Raw genomic sequence first — 12,073 nt, forward strand, 5'->3', positions numbered from 1 at the left:
TGAGATCCTCCATGAATATTGTACTGGGTTGAATGGTGAGGGACTCTAGTACATTGAGATAGGTAGTATGCATTTCCTGAGACATGGAGGAGAACCTATATGTTGCAACAATATGTTACGGCACCCTGTTTATGGTGAGCTGCACATGTATGAATTCCAGTGGGTCATACACTATCTAGTTTGGATGTGAGATTAGTCTTAATATAGACTGACACATCCACCGTTACTTCCTTCCTGTGCAGTAGCTGGTCTAAAGGTGTGAAAAGCATTGTAACCTTGCATTTCTAGGGTACTCTCAGTGACTTTAAACCATGTCTCAATTACTACACAATTTCTACATTCTCCAGGGAGAGGAAGGCTTGCAGGGAGTGGAGTTTCTTGTTAAGACTTCTAGCATTGAGCAGTACCACCTTCAGATAGTCCTCATAAACCTACCAACTTAACTGAACATATCAGTTTGGCATTGCCTAAAAAAGGCACTATTTGGGTTTAAAGGTCTTTCCCAATATCCAAAAATCTAGAGGGGATAAGTGCAGACCATCCCTATCAAAGCAACGTGGTTTGTCAACTATGTCCTCCCAGGCTGTCAAATATTGTATCCCCACTGGACTGACACCAGAAGCTAGACCAGTTGTTAAAATCAATAATTTTCTGTTGGTAACACAGCAACATCCTTGGAAAAGGGTCTATGTCATATAACTGAACTTCCAAAATTTTGAACACCATATGTTCGAACTTAGAAATTCAAAATATGACAACAGTGAAACCTCAGAACAGCAATTTTTTTTTCCCAGGGAAAAAATTCACTGTTCTGAAAAGCACACAACAAAGGCACACCAAAAACCTAATAAACCTACACTACACCTTACATTCACAACTATCTATGCACTAACCTTAACCCAAGCCCTAACCCTAAAGTCCATCACTATCACACACTTACCTTACCCACGCCCTAACCCTAAAGTCTGTCACTATCGCACACTTAACTTACCCGCACCCTAACCCTAAAGTCCATTGCTATCACACACTTACCTTACCCGCACCCTAACCATGAAGTCCGTCACTATCGCACACTTACCTTACCCATGCCCTAAAGTCCATCACTTTCACACACTTACCTTACCCGCACCCTAACTCCACCATCATCACACTCACACACTTACCTTAACCCGATCTGTAACTTTCGCACCACAGTACAGAAAATGTCAAAGCCGCAGAAACAGCCAACCGTAGTCTTTCCCTGTATCCAATATGCTGATGACTCTACTCTGATTTGCTCAGCCACATCTCCAGTAGAGTTATGGTCAGCCACCCAGACCACCTTTAATACAATAGAAAACTGGCTTTCTGAACATCGTCTGATCCTAAATCCCAAAAAAACTAAAATACTGTTATTTTCACCAACACGTAGGTCTACCGCTTTCACCTTTACCATAAAATCAAATGATGGCACAATAATCTCCCCTGACCCATCTACAAAAGTATTAGGTGTCATCACAGACAATAATCTCAAATTTGACCTACATGTTAACCAAACTATCAAAATCATCAATAAAAAACTAGGGTCACTTTACGGAATAAAAGCCTTCCTAACCCCTCCAGCTAAAATTGCCATAGCTCGCTCTCACCTTCTTTCAACCCTTCTGTATACATCCCCTCTACTCTCGAATTTGAACAAGACTGTCCTTAACAAACTCTCAATTTGCTACAACCACATTGCCAGGTTTGCCACTGGGCTGCCTTTTAGGACACATCATTGCATCAATCTAAATCAGCTTGGTTGGCTTGAACTACCTAGCCTAATCCAGTATAACCAACTGATTATGGCCTATAAAATCCTCTATAATCCGGACAATACTCCTGCACTTAAAAATATTATTACCCCCTATAACAATCCTAGACCGCTTCGATCCTCTAACAAACTACTAATTCAGACTAGCAAAATTAATAACACAGTCGGTGATTCTCTTTTTGCAAACTCTTTAAGTAGATCCTGGAACTCTCTTCCAGCTGATATTACCCTACTTTCCACCTTAGGTCAATTTAAAACTAGACTCAAACAACATTTGTCACTTAACTGGCTATGTCAATGTATCAAGCCTGGCTAACTCGAATGTGTAAAAATCTGTTAACCAGTTTACTGTGTAATTTAATTTAATCCTGACTTGTGCTCAGGACTAACTGTAACCTGTGGAACTTGTTTAACTTGCTTACTTATGTAATCTCTGTAAATAGTCTGTCTGTAATATGTAATGTTGGTATTATGTAATACTGTATCTGCTTACCCTTGGAGCTTTTCTCCCCGGGCCTCCGCTGAAAATGGACATGCATCCAGTCAGACTAACCCGGTCAACAAATGTAAAATAAAAATAAATAAAAATATTTCTAGTTAAATTGGCCATCTCATTGTATTCCATAGAACCAGAATACAAAGTGCCCACCACCTTCCAATCTAGGTTGTTCTTTTAAAATTAGTGGCTCTCCACTTAGATAGCTAAAACTTAAGTTACCTCCTCTTTCACATCAAACTGTTTAGTGCACACTGAAGCTCATAGGATATTAAGCCAATTTTCCATCTTTCCTTTAAAATCAGCAACATCTACACTAAGACGGCCAATTATTGGACAGCCCACGTTCTGCCACTCAGTAGTTATCTTTGAGATGAGTGCTCCTGTTTTTCTCCTGGTGAGAGAAGGAGCATAGGGACATTATTACCTGGAGATTGCTGATCACCAGAAAGCATATGTGCCATCTTGGAATTTGTGCTTCTATTTTGCTCCTGGTGAGAGAAGGGACAGACCTCATTGAATCCTGACTGTTTCTGGTTGGGTAGTGAGCATCTGTGCTTCCTGACTGAAGAGTGGGGATGGGGTTATATGAGTCCTATTGAGGTTTAAAGTATAAAGACATGCATCTCGAGAGTTTCTCTATGGGCCTACACTGAAAATTGGCTTTGTTCCAAGTCGGACTTTCCCTGTAAACAAACATTAAATAAATAAAGTATTCTTCCAGATAATTGCCACCCCACCATCTTTTAGGATTTTAAGGCATATAGCTGCACTGTCCGTCACAGCTCATCTAACAGTTTTTTATATGCTTCTGAAACACTGCACCATGTTTCCCTTGTTTAAATTCACCAGTAGCCTTATCAAACTGCACCATGCCTCATGTATTCAAATGAGATACTAAGGCTGGGTATGCATTCAAGTCTTTTATTATACTTACATCAGGAGCTTAACTTGTACATATACTTCATATGCTTACTGACTGACTTGTTACTTCTAACACACACTTGCATCTCCATTCAAGCTTCCATTCAGACTGACTACACAAAATGGCACTGATCTCACACATGCTCCGTAACTTATATGCATGTGCTGTCTAGCTACAATGGCTGACTAGGATTAATACACACACTGATCTACAGCCTCCCTCTTGAATTTTGACATTGCAAAACACAAGAATCAAGGCATATTTAAGAGCTAGACATTTCAGCAAAACATAACTGAAGTCCAAGTCGTTGTGTATTTAGGACAGAGTTTGCAAATTCCGCCTGATCTAGTTACACAGAAATTCTGACTGGGTTTAGCAACAGGGACAGGCTCTGGGGATTCATTCAATACTGGAACGTCTGAGTCTACAGAGTTGTTTGAAGAAAGCACTGCCCTTTTGAATTTAAACAGCTGACAAGTCACTGAAAATTAGAGTCACTGGCACAGGCAATCTGCTGTGGCACTGGTTGAAACAGATAACATGTCTATGATTCCATCTGTAATCCATTCCTTTAGATTGTATGATGTAAGATCTCGGTTCCTCACAAATAACCTTCACGATTCCTACATGATCATAATCTTTGGATGTTTACATTTTCACAATTTCTCCTTGTAACAATGGTCAAACGGATTTACTGGTTTTACCCTAGTATAACATTTGTGACGGATGTTCTCTCAAATGTTGAGCCTTGACTACTCTATTTTTCTTTGCATTTGGCACTAACAGTTGTATGCTGATCAGAAGAGTTGTTTGTGTTTATCTGGACATCAATCTTTGAGTAGGTGAACCAGCAAGTTGTCTCAAGGAATATTTCTGAGAATAAGTAAGTTAAGGAAAACATTGGCACCATCTTTTTTAGATTTCAACAACAAATACTTTGCACTATGAACTGCACATTCAGCTAAATACTGGCTTGTGGATACTCAGGACTACTGGTAATATGAACAAAGTCTCAAGACTCAGCAAATTTATTGAACTGCTGACTAGTAAACTGTGCACCATTGTCAGACATGACTTTGTGCAGACTACCATAGACAGAAAAATGTCTCCCATTTTGTACTGACTAAGCTGGACGTCAAGTTAAGAAGTAGGTCAATTTCAAACCAATATGAGTAAAAATCTACTAACACCATGTAATGCTGACCATTCCATTTGAAAATATCTGTAGCAATAGTCGACCATGGTAATTCAGGAATATGGTGTAGCTGAAGTGGTTCTTTTTCTTGATGCAGTTTGGTGCTGTTGAAAATTGAACATGTTAGAGTTTCCTTCTCAATATCTTTAGACATATTTCATGAGGAGTCCAACTTTCATCACGAGTTCATCTCTGTACAGAAAATACTGCTGAATGTCAAGTGGTAAACTGGTTTGTCGTGTTGGCCGTCCTTGACATAATGTTTTTCAGCTTCTGGAGAATGGGGTCTGAGGCTGAGTAATTTCCGAGTTCATCAAGCTGTGATGACAGAAAGTTTGACTCCCATGACTTCATATCTGCTGTTTCAATTTCATGCTGCTTTGTCATTTGTCTGGGTGCACATGACACAGCATCAGCAGGGTACAAGTGTTTACCTTTGCTGTAAACAATACTGAAATTGTACTTCAGCAATGTTAACATCATGTGCTGCAATCCAGCTGGGGCTGCATGTGTTGGCTTTTTCAAAACTGTCACTAGTGGTTGGTGATCAGTCTCTCTTTGGATAGGAGTGGTTGGTGATCAGTCTCTATTTGAATAAGTCTGCCATAAATATAATCATTGAGCTTTTAACATATGAACACTACTGCCAAAAGTTATTTTTCTGTTTGTGCATAATGCATCTCTGTTTGAGTTAAACTTCTTGACTCATAAGCAATGGGTATGCCTTCTTGAAGGCATGCTACACCAAGGCCGTACCTTGAACCATCACAAGAAAGAGTTACAGGTTTGTGAACATTATAATTCCGCCTCAGTGTGGGTGGACTGGCAATTTTCTTTTTCAGAATACCAAATGCTCTTTGGTGGTGTTCCAGCCAGGACCAGTTTACATTTTTGTGCGTCAGCTCATGTAATGGTGCAGAAAGCTCAATCAAGTCTGGGATGAACTTTTCTAAACAGTTGACCATACCTAGAACATGTTGTAAAGATGTGACATTCTCTGGAACTGGCATTTCAGCAAATTGCTGTTTGCTTAATGGATCTGGTTGTAAGCCAGAACTTGTAAACAAATGTCCCATATAAGTAACTTCTTTTAGTTTCAATTTACATTTCCTGAGGCTTCAGTTTAAGATATACTTAATGTGCATGGTCTAGAACTTTCCCAAGATTTCTATCGTGTTTTTCTTCTCCATTTAATCCAACAATAATGTCATCTACCATAATAGTACATGGATAACCAGAAAAAATTTGTTCCATGGCACGTTGAAATACCTCACTGGCAGAATTAATTCCAAATGGCATTCTTAAAAATCTGTATTTTCCAAATGATGTGCTGAATGTAGTTAATGAAGATTTGTGATCCAGCGAATTTTGCCAAAAGGAGATTTTTGCATCTAAGACTGAAAAAAAACAGTGGAATTTGGCATGAGAGTGGCTACCTCTTCTGCTGTCCGGATTGGATACTAGCTTGATACTTATTCGAATATCTAAGCTTTTCTTAAGAGCTATGACCATGGAGGATATTCATTTAGTCAGATCTTCTACTGGAGTAAGGACACCTAAATTCACCATTTTGTCTAGTTCTGTTTTACAATACTCTGCATTGCTACTGGAATCTTCTGTGCTGGTCTGACAACTGGGCTTACTTCATGGAATATGTGAATGGAAGTTTACCAAGCTTGTCTTTGTAAATATCAGCATATTCACTAAAAATGTTCTGTGTAAAACCATCACTGTTATTTAGACATATATGGTGACCCTTTTTATTAAATGAAATCAGTCCCATTCTCAGCCTGTCTTTGATGCCTAACAATGACTGCATGTGTCTTTTGACTATGTAAAACTGCAAGCCATTGCTATTTCCACCAGAATGGCATGAAAGAACTATTGCAGCATCAGTTTGAATCTCTTCACTGCCATAAGCAACTAATTTTGCAGACTTTGCTGAATCAAGTTTCTCACCAGCTTTTACTTTAGCAAACATTTGTGCTACTATAACATTGCACTTAGATCCAGTGTCTACTTTAAGCTCTACAGCTTTCCCATTAATTTGTACAGTACAAAATATTTCACTCTTTGCTGACAACAATCTATTAACCGTTTCATCATTCACAGAGACACCATCAAGATAGAAAGCTTGCTCACTGCTCTTGGAGTTTGCTACAGTCTCTATCTGATTTACTCGCTTCTTCAGATACTCTCTTTTAATATAATTTTGTGACAGTTAAGACTTGCAAAGCCTTTTGAAACGATCCCATTTTTTTACATTTGTGACATTGCTGACCAAAAGCTAAACACTTTTCCCATTTAGGTTCATGACTGCCTCCACAATTGACAGTTAATAATGAAGTTGGGTGTGGAGTTTCCTCTCGGTTTATATTTCTTTTTCATCTTAACTTTCTGCTGCACACTATCAACATTCACACTAGCAGATACTGCAAACATGCTTTTCTCATTTTTAAGCATATTTGTATGCTTTTCTGCAATCTCATGTATTTGACAAATCTCAATGACTTTGCTCATAGTTAATTCGCTATCTTGAAGCAAAATCTTTCTCACTACGTCATTATAAATGCCACATACATGACAGTCTTATCAACTCATCTCATAGATCACCAAATCTCTGTGTTTTGCTTTATTTCTTAAGTCAGTAATATATGCTGCAATAGTTTCACCAGGCTTTTGACTTCTTGTGTAAAATGTGTGCCATTCCTTTGTAATATTCATTTGAGGGTTAACATTTCTCTTAATTTACATTTTAAACTGTCAGGGTCTTCCCCGTGTTTCAGCCTGTATCACAATATGGCAGTTCTCCCACTCCCCTGTATGCAAAGCAGGTGCATACACAAATGAACATTCCCGCTCAATGGCATCTGAGCCAGCTAAATTGACAAGTCTAAATGCCCTTGTAAGTGTGCCCTTTATCAGAAAATGCAGCCTGTATGAAAATATCGTATTCATGCTCAAACATTCGCCAATTTTCAGCATTCTTATTATTAAACAGCAGTGGCTCAGGTCAGCAAAATCTCTCTGCCATAACAACAAATTTCTTTTAAACATAAGTATAGCCCTGGTACATGTAATTTTGCTCAAGTACACAACAATCTCTCTAAAAATGCTTTAACACTGCAAATACCTCGGACACTATGAAAAGTCTTATTACTGAAAAAAAGTTGGACATTGCAAAAAAATTCGGACATTTTAGACTGAGCATTTTGAACACTTCAGAGATCATTTCCAACATTTTAAATATAATGCCACTATCTCAGACATTTCAAACATCTCTGAAATTATTCTGAATGCTTCGAATGCTATGCCATGTTTGGCGACTGAAAATAATTGAAAATTAATTTAAGTAATTATGAATAACTAACTTGTTTGGGAGTTCACCTTTGGATATTACTCCACATCTGACTATGTGCTTCTTGGTCTGTGAGCTGCTTCAACTTCAGATCTCATTCTGACACCATGGCACATGTCTCGTATTCAAATGAGACACTGAGGCTGGGTACGTGTTCAAGTCAATTATTATACATGCAGACATCAGGAGTTGGAACTTGTATATATACTTCATATGCTTACTGACTGATTTGTTACTTCTAACACATACATGTGCATCTCCATTCAAGCTTACATTCACACTGCCTGACTAAAGAAAATTGGCACTGATCCCGCACGTGCTCAGTAACTTATATGCACGTGCTGTCTAGTTATAGTGGCTGACCAGGTTCACTATACACACTAAGCTACAAAACTATTGCACATTTCCATCTCATATGGTCATTTGCATAGCATATTGGCTACAGTATTTCTTGGCTTTGTTACACACTTACAATGTCTTTGAATCGCCCCCATCCTGTATGCAGCTCACTGTGGACTTTAGCCTTATACATTATTCTTTTTGCTTCTGAATCCCAGCCCCAGTAATACAAAAGGCACCAAGTATAACTGAACAAATACATAGACAAAGGGATCATGCGACATATAGAGCAACACCGGATTTAAACAGTGGGTATATACTAATTCCCAGATAACCCTGTGTAAAATGTATATGGAGGAGAGGTCAGAGTATAACAGTATTAAATATGAACCTGGTGTACAAACTCCAGATATATACAATGTCAAAAGTTATGCTCAGAGAGTGAGGGGACCAATATACAGGTACCTTGCTTGTTTAGCAGTAACTTAAAATATTTCCTGCAAAACTAGATGAAACGGGTTTGGAGAAAATTAATAACAAAATTATATAACAAGTTTGTGGTTGCAGAACTATATGAGCAAAACTGGTTTATAGAGATAAATAAGGATGAATAAAAGTCGTTATGCATGCTGTACAGTAGCCCAAAGTACCAAGGCAGAAAGGAGCAATGGTTTGAAATGCCGAGATGTGTTAGTGCAAGTCCTGGAATGTCAGGACTGAATGACTGAAAAGGCGAACTTGTATATACCAAGTCCGAGACTGGATTTCTCAGAATATTCCAGATATTCAATATTCCATTCACTCAGTCACCAACTTTCCATACACAGCAGAGCCTCTGGTCATTATATTCAACCCAGATAGCCTCTGGTCATTATATTCAACCCAGATACTGCTGAAACTCTGCCACAAGGGCCAACTCCCAAATGTTTTCAATGAAAATGTTGTCTTTCTACATAGTAAACAAATTTAATTTGAAAAACCTTGCTGGGTATTTACATCAACTAGTCCAATGCGTACCTGCCTGTGCTGGAAGTTTGTTTTTAACATTTACCCCTCTGCCAGAGTTGTCCTTGCACTCTAAGGACCACTTACTAAGTTGGCCACTGTCTTTTTTCTTGAGCAGTAGATTACACTATATATGCCAGTTACTTAGTCCTCCTGGCTGACAGTTTTTTGCATTCAGGAAATGAAAGAAGCCTATTTTACTAATACCATTCTGCTAATTGCTTTCTATCATCTATAAACTGATTACTCTCTGTTATATTTTGACCTTAGGGTGGACATCCTATATAGACCCACATCCTATATAAAACTACACTAACAAACTCAAACCATGCTCTACTTCAGCTGATGAACTTCCAAATGAATACCCTAAAATAGCAGCTAATAGCATTGCCTACTGTCTTAATCTTTACAAATAAATCAATCCAGTAATCCCACATTTCATCTCCCTGGAAAGAGTCGCACATCATCCCTCTGCACAGAAGAGGAAATTCAACAGACATTACTAACTTTAGTCCTATATCAATGTTATTCCCCTCTCCAAAATACTTGAAAAATGTATTCATACATAACTGCTAAACAGTCTCCTGCAGTAAAATATCCTATCCCCCACACAACATGGTTTTCATCCTTCCCATAGTACTAACATTGCATTTCTAACCTATAAAATGAAAGTAAATAATGTGGGAAGAAATAGCCAGGGAATTGTTATGGCTAGGCTTGTATAGGCCCTAGGGCTGATAGCCTAGTACCAACCTATGAACCTATAAAGATACTGCCAATAAAGGTAGATAACAGCAAACTAGTTTTCTCCTTATTTCTAGACTTGTCTAAGCCTTTGACACAGTTTGTCATAGCAAATTTCTACTTTGAATGTCCTCATTAGGTCTCTCAGCCCACCCTTCTATGGTACAAATGCTACCTATCCATTGGGTATCAGTCAGTAAAACGGCACTCCACCTTCTCTCTATATCTCCCTGTCATCACTGGTGTAAAGGCTCTATCCTTGGTCCCTACTCTAACATTCTCACCAACATTTTCCACACATCCACACAACAGACCTCCCTAATACAGTATGCAGATGACTCCACGCTCATTTCCACTTCTGACAAGACAGCACACCTCCAAAAAATCACCAGAGTCATTTCTCATAGCAAATTGTTAGGGATGATAGTGCATGATAATTTCAGATCTGACCTGCATATACAAAATGGAATAAGAAAAACTCATTAAAAACTAGGGATACTTTAAAAAGCCAAAAACTCTCACAGGCACAACTAAAGCTATACTTGCCACTACTTATCTCCTCCTCACACTTTTTTTATGGTGCTACCATCCTTACTAACCTTTAGGTATTACAAAAATCAAAACTTAAAGTTGCTAAATTTGCAGAAAATATCCCTTTCAGAACCCATGACTGTATAGCACTAAAAAGTTTAAATCAAGTAACATATGCACAGCTTCTTAGCATCTATAAAATTATTCAGAACCAATCTGCTAGTCTGGCACTAAATAACATTCTACAAAACTATGTTCCTAGTTGGCCATTACGATGCAATGACCAAAAACTAACTGTCCACAAACCTATCAAATATGCTGGGCATTGTCTGTACTAGTACCATGTTGCTAAGGCCTGGAACTCCTCATCTCTATCCATCAGGTCAAAACCATGCCTCCCATCCTTCAAAACCATTCTGAAAGGCTTGCTAGCCAAAAGCTGGCTCTGTTTTTGATCAAAACCAGCATAGACTATATCCCTAAATGTGGACAAAACACCTATTAATACTCAACATCTCCTTATTCTCCCGTCTTCACTCACTTCCTTACTTCCATCAGTTTCTCTCTACATATTCTCTAAGCCTGTTTTTCCTCACTTTGTATTGCAATATCTCTGAATTATATTAACTTGCCTTTAATTTCTCTACAAATGGGCTAAAATTTCTCTGACTGTGAAATTGTCATATAAATTGTATCTGCTTTTAGACATAATATGAAAACATTGGTTAACTTGGCATAATTACACTGTATTTGCTTTCTGTATTGTTTTAATGACTGTATAATTATTCTTAAAATATTTCCTAATACTTTAGAGCTTTTCTCCCCAGGCCTCTGATGAAAGTGGGCTCCTACCTAGTTGGACTTTCCAGGTAAACAAATGTCAGTCAATAAATCGATAAATACAAATAAAATAAATTCCCTTTTTTATTCTGAAGTAAGGTGATCTCAGATTTGGTATATATAAGATTGAGGGGGGGCTTCCCTCTTGCAAAAAAGAAAACATTTAAAGGAGAAATGCAATGCTTGACATTCACTGTTCTACTAGATTTTAGCTCTTATTTGGACTTTCAGGGCTTCTCATTGCAAATACTACCATTTCAACAGACAGCTTGTGAAATGGTCCAGCAGGGATAATAGATAAGGGAATAGTATTGCACATGTAAACGTAGTATTTAGTGTATTACAGAATAATCTCATGTTAAAAAGGGGAAGAATACTTGGATGAGGAATGCCAGTACAGATTATAATGACAACAGACTTGTTCAGTGCAGCACAGAACACAGAAGCTAAGAGAATCAAAACTTTCATCTGTTTTGTTGGTTATAAGAAGTAAAACGTTTGGCTACAATTCTAGGGCAGACTGTTCCTTATTATGATTAAGCATGCTAAACAAAACTTACTACAGACACATGACTCTTCAGAATGAAGCCAGAAACGTGAAACAGCCTCAGAGAACTGACTGAGGTCCACAGTATGCAAAAGGATTTTTGAGCAATTATTTGAATTTATGAAGTCAGCTAAAAATTGTTAAACGTTCCTGGTCTCACAGCCAGCTGTTTCAGTTCTTTGTATCAGAAAAATTTCTAGGCAAAACATGTCAGAAGAGAATACTGTGTATTCACTGCAGTTCATAAACTGTCCTAAAAGCAAATAAATACATCATACAGGGAATGCTCCTCATCAGGGCT

This window comes from Protopterus annectens, chromosome 11.part0, assembly GCF_019279795.1.
Source record: "Protopterus annectens isolate FY-2018-M chromosome 11.part0, PAN1.0, whole genome shotgun sequence".
Lineage (NCBI taxonomy): Eukaryota > Metazoa > Chordata > Ceratodontiformes > Protopteridae > Protopterus > Protopterus annectens.